The sequence below is a fragment of the Protomyctophum bolini genome (genome assembly GCF_963924005.1).
Source record: "Protomyctophum bolini genome assembly, chromosome: 3".
Classification (NCBI taxonomy): domain Eukaryota; kingdom Metazoa; phylum Chordata; class Actinopteri; order Myctophiformes; family Myctophidae; genus Protomyctophum; species Protomyctophum bolini.
In genome coordinates this window covers 26,831,444-26,843,646 of record NC_137864.1, presented here as the reverse complement: position 1 = coordinate 26,843,646, position 12,203 = coordinate 26,831,444, and positions in this window count along the sequence as shown.

The window sequence follows — 12,203 nt, the reverse complement described above, 5'->3', positions numbered from 1 at the left end:
AAAATGATGAGAAACGAGGATAACCTTTTTTTTCAAAATTTCAAAAAACATGGGCTATAACCCATCGTTTTTGTCATTTCGTCATTTTTTTTAAATCTTCAAAAATGATGAAAAACGGCGCGCTATAGTATGCCGTACGATATGGGCTATAGCCCACGGTCCAAAATGATGAGAAACGAGGCTAACTTTTTTTTTTTCTTTTTCAAAAAACATGGACTATAACTCATCGTTTTTGTCATTTCGTCATTTTTTTCAAATCCTCAAAAATGATGAAAAACGGCGCGCTATAGTATGCCGTACGATATGGGCTATAGCCCATAATCCAAAATGATGAGAAACGAGGATAACTTTTTCTTCCAAAATTAAAAAAAACATGGGCTATAACCCATCGTTTTTGTCATTTCGTCATTTTTTTCAAATCTTCAAAAATGATGAAAAACGGCGCGCTATAGTATGCCGTACGATATGGGCTATAGCCCACGGTCCAAAATGATGAGAAACGAGGCTAACTTTTTTTTTCAAAATTTCAAAAAACATGGGCTATAACCCATCGTTTTTGTCATTTCGTCATTTTTTTCAAATCCTCAAAAAAGATGAAAAACGGCACGCTATAGTATGCCGTACGATATGGGCTATAGCCCATGGTCCAAAATGATGAGAAACGAGGCTAACTTTTTTTTTCAAAATTTAAAAAAACATGGGCTATAACCCATCGTTTTTGTCATTTCGTCATTTTTTTCAAATCCTCAAAAATGATGAAAAACGGCGCGCTATAGTATGCCGTACGATATGGGCTATAGCCCATGGTCCAAAATGATGAGAAACGAGGCTAACTTTCTTTTTCAAAATTTCAAAAAACATGGGCTATAACCCATCGTTTTTGTCATTTCGTCATTTTTTTCAAATCTTCAAAAATGATGAAAAACAGCGCGCTATAGTATGCCGTACGATATGGGCTATAGCCCATGGTCCAAAATGATGAGAAACGAGGCTAACTTTTTTTTTCAAAATTTCAAAAAACATGGGCTATAACCCATCGTTTTTGTCATTTCGTCATTTTTTTCAAATCTTCAAAAATGATGAAAAACGGCGCGCTATAGTATGCCGTACGATATGGGCTATAGCCCACGGTCCAAAATGATGAGAAACGAGGCTAACTTTTTTTTTCAAAATTTCAAAAAACATGGGCTATAACCCATCGTTTTTGTCATTTTGTCATTTTTTTCAAATCCTCAAAAATGATGAAAAACGGCGCGCTATAGTATGCCGTACGATATGGGCTATAGCCCATAATCCAAAATGATGAGAAACGAGGATAACATTTTTTTCCAAAATTTCAAAAAACATGGGCTATAACCCATCGTTTTTGTCATTTCGTCATTTTTTTCAAATCTTCAAAAATGATGAAAAACTGCGCGCTATAGTATGCCGTACGATATGGGCTATAGCCCACGGTCCAAAATGATGAGAAACGAGGCTAACTTTTTTTTTCAAAATTTCAAAAAACATGGGCTATAACCCATCGTTTTTGTCATTTCGTCATTTTTTTCAAATCCTCAAAAATGATGAAAAACGGCGCGCTATAGTATGCCGTACGATATGGGCTATAGCCCATGGTCCAAAACGATGAGAAACGAGGCTAACTTTTTTTTTCAAAATTTCAAAAAACATGGGCTATAACCCATCGTTTTTGTCATTTCGTCATTTTTTTCAAATCTTCAAAAATGATGAAAAACAGCGCGCTATAGTATGCCGTACGATATGGGCTATAGCCCATGGTCCAAAATGATGAGAAACGAGGCTAACTTTTTTTTTCAAAATTTCAAAAAACATGGGCTATAACCCATCGTTTTTGTCATTTCGTCATTTTTTTCAAATCCTCAAAAATGATGAAAAACGGCACGCTATAGTATGCCGTACGATATGGGCTATAGCCCATGGTCCAAAATGATGAGAAACGAGGCTAACTTTTTTTTTCAAAATTTCAAAAAACATGGGCTATAACCCATCGTTTTTGTCATTTCGTCATTTTTTTCAAATCCTCAAAAATGATGAAAAACGGCACGCTATAGTATGCCGTACGATATGGGCTATAGCCCATGGTCCAAAATGATGAGAAACGAGGATAACCTTTTTTTTCAAAATTTCAAAAAACATGGGCTATAACCCATCGTTTTTGTCATTTCGTCATTTTTTTCAAATCTTCAAAAATGATGAAAAACGGCGCGCTATAGTATGCCGTACGATATGGGCTATAGCCCACGGTCCAAAATGATGAGAAACGAGGCTAACTTTTTTTTTCAAAATTTCAAAAAACATGGGCTATAACCCATCGTTTTTGTCATTTTGTCATTTTTTTCAAATCCTCAAAAATGATGAAAAACGGCGCGCTATAGTATGCCGTACGATATGGGCTATAGCCCATAATCCAAAATGATGAGAAACGAGGATAACTTTTTTTTCCAAAATTTCAAAAAACATGGGCTATAACCCATCGTTTTTGTCATTTCGTCATTTTTTTCAAATCTTCAAAAATGATGAAAAACTGCGCGCTATAGTATGCCGTACGATATGGGCTATAGCCCACGGTCCAAAATGATGAGAAACGAGGCTAACTTTTTTTTTCAAAATTTCAAAAAACATGGGCTATAACCCATCGTTTTTGTCATTTCGTCATTTTTTTCAAATCTTCAAAAATGATGAAAAACGGCGCGCTATAGTATGCCGTACGATATGGGCTATAGCCCACGGTCCAAAATGATGAGAAACGAGGCTAACTTTTTTTTTCAAAATTTCAAAAAACATGGCCTATAACCCATCGTTTTTGTCATTTCGTCATTTTTTTCAAATCCTCAAAAATGATGAAAAACGGCGCGCTATAGTATGCCGTACGATATGGGCTATAGCCCATAATCAAAAATGATGAGAAACGAGGATAACTTTTTTTTCCAAAATTTCAAAAAACATGGGCTATAACCCATCGTTTTTGTCATTTCGTCATTTTTTTCAAATCTTAAAAAATGATGAAAAACTGCGCGCTATAGTATGCCGTACGATATGGGCTATAGCCCACGGTCCAAAATGATGAGAAACGAGGCTAACTTATTTTTTCAAAATTTCAAAAAACATGGGCTATAACCCATCGTTTTTGTCATTTCGTCATTTTTTTCAAATCCTCAAAAATGATGAAAAACGGCGCGCTATAGTATGCCGTACGATATGGGCTATAGCCCATGGTCCAAAATGATGAGAAACGAGGCTAACTTTTTTTTTCAAAATTTCAAAAAACATGGGCTATAACCCATCGTTTTTTTCATTTCGTCATTTTTTTCAAATCCTCAAAAATGATGAAAAACGGCGCGCTATAGTATGCCGTACGATATGGGCTATAGCCCATAATCAAAAATGATGAGAAACGAGGATAACATTTTTTTCCAAAATTTCAAAAAACATGGGCTATAACCCATCGTTTTTGTCATTTCGTCATTTTTTTCAAATCTTCAAAAATGATGAAAAACTGCGCGCTATAGTATGCCGTACGATATGGGCTATAGCCCACGGTCCAAAATGATGAGAAACGAGGCTAACTTATTTTTTCAAAATTTCAAAAAACATGGGCTATAACCCATCGTTTTTGTCATTTCGTCATTTTTTTCAAATCCTCAAAAATGATGAAAAACGGCGCGCTATAGTATGCCGTACGATATGGGCTATAGCCCATGGTCCAAAATGATGAGAAACGAGGCTAACTTTTTTTTTCAAAATTTCAAAAAACATGGGCTATAACCCATCGTTTTTTTCATTTCGTCATTTTTTTCAAATCCTCAAAAATGATGAAAAACGGCGCGCTATAGTATGCCGTACGATATGGGCTATAGCCCATGGTCCAAAATGATGAGAAACGAGGATAACTTTTTTTTCCAAAATTTCAAAAAACATGGGCTATAACCCATTGTTTTTGTCATTTTGTCATTTTTTTCAAATCCTCAAAAATGATGAAAAACGGCGCGCTATAGTATGCCGTACGATATGGGCTATAGCCCATAATCCAAAATGATGAGAAACGAGGATAACTTTTTTTTCCAAAATTTCAAAAAACATGGGCTATAACCCATCGTTTTTGTCATTTCGTCATTTTTTTCAAATCTTCAAAAATGATGAAAAACGGCGCGCTATAGTATGCCGTACGATATGGGCTATAGCCCACGGTCCAAAATGATGAGAAACGAGGCTAACTTTTTTTTTCAAAATTTCAAAAAACATGGGCTATAACCCATCGTTTTTGTCATTTCGTCATTTTTTTCAAATCTTCAAAAATGATGAAAAACGGCGCGCTATAGTATGCCGTACGATATGGGCTATAGCCCACGGTCCAAAATGATGAGAAACGAGGCTAACTTTTTTTTTTTTAATTTAAAAAAACATGGGCTATAACCCATCGTTTTTGTCATTTCGTCATTTTTTTCAAATCCTCAAAAATGATGAAAAACGGCGCGCTATAGTATGCCGTACGATATGGGCTATAGCCCATGGTCCAAAATGATGAGAAACGAGGATAACTTTTTTTTTCAAAATTTCAAAAAACATGGGCTATAACCCATCGTTTTTGTCATTTTGTCATTTTTTTCAAATCTCAAAAATTATGAAAAACGGCGCGCTATAGTATGCCGTACGATATGGGCTATAGCCCACGGTCCAAAATGATGAGAAACGAGGCTAACTTTTTTTTTTTAATTTAAAAAAACATGGGCTATAACCCATCGTTTTTGTCATTTCGTCATTTTTTTCAAATCCTCAAAAATGATGAAAAACGGCGCGCTATAGTATGCCGTACGATATGGGCTATAGCCCATAATCCAAAATGATGAGAAACGAGGATAACTTTTTTTTCCAAAATTTCAAAAAACATGGGCTATAACCCATCGTTTTTGTCATTTCGTCATTTTTTTCAAATCTTCAAAAATGATGAAAAACTGCGCGCTATAGTATGCCGTACGATATGGGCTATAGCCCACGGTCCAAAATGATGAGAAACGAACTAACTTTTTTTTTCAAAATTTCAAAAAACATGGGCTATAACCCATCGTTTTTGTCATTTCGTCATTTTTTTCAAATCCTCAAAAATGATGAAAAACGGCGCGCTATAGTATGCCGTACGATATGGGCTATAGCCCATGGTCCAAAATGATGAGAAACGAGGCTAACTTTTTTTTTCAAAATTTCAAAAAACATGGGCTATAACCCATCGTTTTTGTCATTTCGTCACTTTTTTTCAAATCCTCAAAAATGATGAAAAACGGCGCGCTATAGTATGCCGTACGATATGGGCTATAGCCCATGGTCCAAAATGATGAGAAACGAGGATAACTTTTTTTTCCAAAATTTAAAAAAACATGGGCTATAACCCATCGTTTTTGTCATTTCGTCATTTTTTTCAAATCTTCAAAAATGATGAAAAACGGCGCGCTATAGTATGCCGTACGATATGGGCTATAGCCCACGGTCCAAAATGATGAGAAACGAGGCTAACTTTTTTTTTCAAAATTTCAAAAAACATGGGCTATAACCCATCGTTTTTGTCATTTCTTCATTTTTTTCAAATCCTCAAAAATGATGAAAAACGGCGCGCTATAGTATGCCGTACGATATGGGCTATAGCCCATAATCCAAAATGATGAGAAACGAGGATAACTTTTTTTTCCAAAATTTCAAAAAACATGGGCTATAACCCATCGTTTTTGTCATTTCGTCATTTTTTTCAAATCTTCAAAAATAATGAAAAACTGCGCGCTATAGTATGCCGTACGATATGGGCTATAGCCCACGGTCCAAAATGATGAGAAACGAGGCTAACTTTTTTTTTCAAAATTTCAAAAAACATGGGCTATAACCCATCGTTTTTGTCATTTCGTCATTTTTTTCAAATCTTCAAAAATGATGAAAAACGGCGCGCTATAGTATGCCGTACGATATGGGCTATAGCCCACGGTCCAAAATGATGAGAAACGAGGCTAACTTTTTTTTTTTTTTTTTTCAAAAAACATGGGCTATAACCCATCGTTTTTGTCATTTCGTCATTTTTTTCAAATCCTCAAAAATGATGAAAAACGGCGCGCTATAGTATGCCGTACGATATGGGCTATAGCCCATAATCCAAAATGATGAGAAACGAGGATAACTTTTTCTTCCAAAATTAAAAAAAACATGGGCTATAACCCATCGTTTTTGTCATTTCGTCATTTTTTTCAAATCTTCAAAAATGATGAAAAACGGCGCGCTATAGTATGCCGTACGATATGGGCTATAGCCCACGGTCCAAAATGATGAGAAACGAGGCTAACTTATTTTTTCAAAATTTCAAAAAACATGGGCTATAACCCATCGTTTTTGTCATTTCGTCATTTTTTTCAAATCCTCAAAAATGATGAAAAACGGCGCGCTATAGTATGCCGTACGATATGGGCTATAGCCCATAATCCAAAATGATGAGAAACGAGGCTAACTTTTTTTTTCAAAATTTCAAAAAACATGGGCTATAACCCATCGTTTTTTTCATTTCGTCATTTTTTTCAAATCCTCAAAAATGATGAAAAACGGCGCGCTATAGTATGCCGTACGATATGGGCTATAGCCCATGGTCCAAAATGATGAGAAACGAGGATAACTTTTTTTTCCAAAATTTCAAAAAACATGGGCTATAACCCATCGTTTTTGTCATTTTGTCATTTTTTTCAAATCCTCAAAAATGATGAAAAACGGCGCGCTATAGTATGCCGTACGATATGGGCTATAGCCCATAATCCAAAATGATGAGAAACGAGGATAACTTTTTTTTCCAAAATTTCAAAAAACATGGGCTATAACCCATCGTTTTTGTCATTTCGTCATTTTTTTCAAATCTTCAAAAATGATGAAAAACGGCGCGCTATAGTATGCCGTACGATATGGGCTATAGCCCACGGTCCAAAATGATGAGAAACGAGGCTAACTTTTTTTTTCAAAATTTCAAAAAACATGGGCTATAACCCATCGTTTTTGTCATTTCGTCATTTTTTTCAAATCTTCAAAAATGATGAAAAACGGCGCGCTATAGTATGCCGTACGATATGGGCTATAGCCCACGGTCCAAAATGATGAGAAACGAGGCTAACTTTTTTTTTTTTAATTTAAAAAAACATGGGCTATAACCCATCGTTTTTGTCATTTCGTCATTTTTTTCAAATCCTCAAAAATGATGAAAAACGGCGCGCTATAGTATGCCGTACGATATGGGCTATAGCCCATGGTCCAAAATGATGAGAAACGAGGATAACTTTTTTTTTCAAAATTTCAAAAAACATGGGCTATAACCCATCGTTTTTGTCATTTTGTCATTTTTTTCAAATCTCAAAAATGATGAAAAACGGCGCGCTATAGTATGCCGTACGATATGGGCTATAGCCCACGGTCCAAAATGATGAGAAACGAGGCTAACTTTTTTTTTTTAATTTCAAAAAACATGGGCTATAACCCATCGTTTTTGTCATTTCGTCATTTTTTTCAAATCCTCAAAAATGATGAAAAACGGCGCGCTATAGTATGCCGTACGATATGGGCTATAGCCCATAATCCAAAATGATGAGAAACGAGGATAACTTTTTTTTCCAAAATTTCAAAAAACATGGGCTATAACCCATCGTTTTTGTCATTTCGTCATTTTTTTCAAATCTTCAAAAATGATGAAAAACTGCGCGCTATAGTATGCCGTACGATATGGGCTATAGACCACGGTCCAAAATGATGAGAAACGAGGCTAACTTTTTTTTTCAAAATTTCAAAAAACATGGGCTATAACCCATCGTTTTTGTCATTTCGTCATTTTTTTCAAATCCTCAAAAATGATGAAAAACGGCGCGCTATAGTATGCCGTACGATATGGGCTATAGCCCATGGTCCAAAATGATGAGAAACGAGGCTAACTTTTTTTTTCAAAATTTCAAAAAACATGGGCTATAACCCATCGTTTTTGTCATTTCGTCATTTTTTTTCAAATCCTCAAAAATGATGAAAAACGGCGCGCTATAGTATGCCGTACGATATGGGCTATAGCCCATGGTCCAAAATGATGAGAAACGAGGATAACTTTTTTTTCCAAAATTTAAAAAAACATGGGCTATAACCCATCGTTTTTGTCATTTCGTCATTTTTTTCAAATCTTCAAAAATGATGAAAAACGGCGCGCTATAGTATGCCGTACGATATGGGCTATAGCCCACGGTCCAAAATGATGAGAAACGAGGCTAACTTTTTTTTTCAAAATTTCAAAAAACATGGGCTATAACCCATCGTTTTTGTCATTTCTTCATTTTTTTCAAATCCTCAAAAATGATGAAAAACGGCGCGCTATAGTATGCCGTACGATATGGGCTATAGCCCATAATCCAAAATGATGAGAAACGAGGATAACTTTTTTTTCCAAAATTTCAAAAAACATGGGCTATAACCCATCGTTTTTGTCATTTCGTCATTTTTTTCAAATCTTCAAAAATAATGAAAAACTGCGCGCTATAGTATGCCGTACGATATGGGCTATAGCCCACGGTCCAAAATGATGAGAAACGAGGCTAACTTTTTTTTTCAAAATTTCAAAAAACATGGGCTATAACCCATCGTTTTTGTCATTTCGTCATTTTTTTCAAATCCTCAAAAATGATGAAAAACAGCGCGCTATAGTATGCCGTACGATATGGGCTATAGCCCATGGTCCAAAATGATGAGAAACGAGGCTAACCTTTTTTTTCAAAATTTCAAAAAACATGGGCTATAACCCATCGTTTTTGTCATTTCGTCATTTTTTTCAAATCCTCAAAAATGATGAAAAACGGCGCGCTATAGTATGCCGTACGATATGGGCTATAGCCCATGGTCCAAAATGATGAGAAACGAGGATAACTTTTTTTTTCAAAATTTCAAAAAACATGGGCTATAACCCATCGTTTTTGTCATTTCGTCATTTTTTTCAAATCTTCAAAAATGATGAAAAACGGCGCGCTATAGTATGCCGTACGATAGGGGCTATAGCCCACGGTCCAAAATGATGAGAAACGAGGCTAACTTTTTTTTTTTTAATTTCAAAAAACATGGGCTATAACCCATCGTTTTTGTCATTTCGTCATTTTTTTCAAATCCTCAAAAATGATGAAAAACGGCGCGCTATAGTATGCCGTACGATATGGGCTATAGCCCATAATCCAAAATGATGAGAAACAAAGATAACTTTTTTTTCCAAAATTTCAAAAAACATGGGCTATAACCCATCGTTTTTGTCATTTCGTCATTTTTTTCAAATCTTCAAAAATGATGAAAAACGGCGCGCTATAGTATGCCGTACGATATGGGCTATAGCCCATGGTCCAAAATGATGAGAAACGAGGCTAACTTTTTTCTTCAAAATTTCAAAAAACAAGGGCTTTAACCCATCGTTTTTGTCATTTCGTCATTTTTTTCAAATCTTCAAAAATGATGAAAAACGGCGCGCTATAGTATGCCGTACGATATGGGCTATAGCCCATGGTCCAAAATGATGAGAAACGAGGCTAACTTTTTTTTTCAAAATTTCAAAAAACATGGGCTATAACCCATCGTTTTTGTCATTTCGTCATTTTTTTCAAATCCTCAAAAATGATGAAAAACGGCGCGCTATAGTATGCCGTACGATATGGGCTATAGCCCATAATCCAAAATGATGAGAAACGAGGATAACTTTTTTTTCCAAAATTTCAAAAAACATGGGCTATAACCCATCGTTTTTGTCATTTCGTCATTTTTTTCAAATCTTCAAAAATGATGAAAAACTGCGCGCTATAGTATGCCGTACGATATGGGCTATAGCCCACGGTCCAAAATGATGAGAAACGAGGCTAACTTTCTTTTTTTTTTTTTTTTTTTAAACATGGGCTATAACCCATCGTTTTTGTCATTTCGTCATTTTTTTCAAATCCTCAAAAATGATAAAAACGGCGCGCTATAGTATGCCGTACGATATGGGCTATAGCCCATGGTCCAAAATGATGAGAAACGAGGATAACTTTTTTTTTCAAAATTTCAAAAAACATGGGCTATAACCCATCGTTTTTGTCATTTCGTCATTTTTTTCAAATCTTCAAAAATGATGAAAAACGGCGCGCTATAGTATGCCGTACGATATGGGCTATAGCCCACGGTCCAAAATGATGAGAAACGAGGCTAACTTATTTTTTTTTAATTTAAAAAAACATGGGCTATAACCCATCGTTTTTGTCATTTCGTCATTTTTTTCAAATCCTCAAAAATGATGAAAAACGGCGCGCTATAGTATGCCGTACGATATGGGCTATAGCCCACGGTCCAAAATGATGAGAATCGAGGCTAACTTTTTTTTTCAAAATTTCAAAAAACATGGGCTATAACCCATCGTTTTTGTCATTTCGTCATTTTTTTCCAATCTTCAAAAATGATGAAAAACGGCGCGCTATAGTATGCCGTACGATATGGGCTATAGCCCACGGTCCAAAATGATGAGAAACGAGGCTAACTTTTTTTTTCAAAATTTCAAAAAACATGGGCTATAACCCATCGTTTTTGTCATTTCGTCATTTTTAACAAATCCTCAAAAATGATGAAAAACGGCGCGCTATAGTATGCCGTACGATATGGGCTATAGCCCATGGTCCAAAATGATGAGAAACGAGGCTAACTTTTTTTTTCAAAATTTCAAAAAACATGGGCTATAACCCATCGTTTTTGTCATTTCGTCATTTTTTTCAAATCTTCAAAAATGATGAAAAACGGCGCGCTATAGTATGCCGTACGATATGGGCTATAGCCCACGGTCCAAAATGATGAGAAACGAGGCTAACTTTTTTTTTCAAAATTTCAAAAAACATGGGCTATAACCCATCGTTTTTGTCATTTCGTCATTTTTTTCAAATCCTCAAAAATGATGAAAAACAGCGCGCTATAGTATGCCGTACGATATGGGCTATAGCCCATGGTCCAAAATGATGAGAAACGAGGCTAACCTTTTTTTTCAAAATTTCAAAAAACATGGGCTATAACCCATCGTTTTTGTCATTTCGTCATTTTTTTCAAATCCTCAAAAATGATGAAAAACGGCGCGCTATAGTATGCCGTACGATATGGGCTATAGCCCATAATCCAAAATGATGAGAAACGAGGATAACTTTTTTTTCCAAAATTTCAAAAAACATGGGCTATAACCCATCGTTTTTGTCATTTCGTCATTTTTTTCAAATCCTCAAAAATGATGAAAAACGGCGCGCTATAGTATGCCGTACGATATGGGCTATAGCCCATGGTCCAAAATGATGAGAAACGAGGATAACTTTTTTTTTCAAAATTTCAAAAAACATGGGCTATAACCCATCGTTTTTGTCATTTCGTCATTTTTTTTAAATCTTCAAAAATGATGAAAAACGGCGCGCTATAGTATGCCGTACGATAGGGGCTGTAGCCCACGGTCCAAAATGATGAGAAACGAGGCTAACTTTTTTTTTTTAAATTTCAAAAAACATGGGCTATAACCCATCGTTTTTGTCATTTCGTCATTTTTTTCAAATCCTCAAAAATGATGAAAAACGGCGCGCTATAGTATGCCGTACGATATGGGCTATAGCCCATAATCCAAAATGATGAGAAACGAGGATAACTTTTTTTTCCAAAATTTCAAAAAACATGGGCTATAACCCATCGTTTTTGTCATTTCGTCATTTTTTTCAAATCTTCAAAAATGATGAAAAACGGCGCGCTATAGTATGCCGTACGATATGGGCTATAGCCCATGGTCCAAAATGATGAGAAACGAGGCTAACTTTTTTCTTCAAAATTTCAAAAAACAAGGGCTTTAACCCATCGTTTTTGTCATTTCGTCATTTTTTTCAAATCTTCAAAAATGATGAAAAACGGCGCGCTATAGTATGCCGTACGATATGGGCTATAGCCCATGGTCCAAAATGATGAGAAACGAGGCTAACTTTTTTTTTCAAAATTTCAAAAAACATGGGCTATAACCCATCGTTTTTGTCATTTCGTCATTTTTTTCAAATCCTCAAAAATGATGAAAAACGGCGCGCTATAGTATGCCGTACGATATGGGCTATAGCCCATAATCCAAAATGATGAGAAACGAGGATAACTTTTTTTTCCAAAATTTCAAAAAACATGGG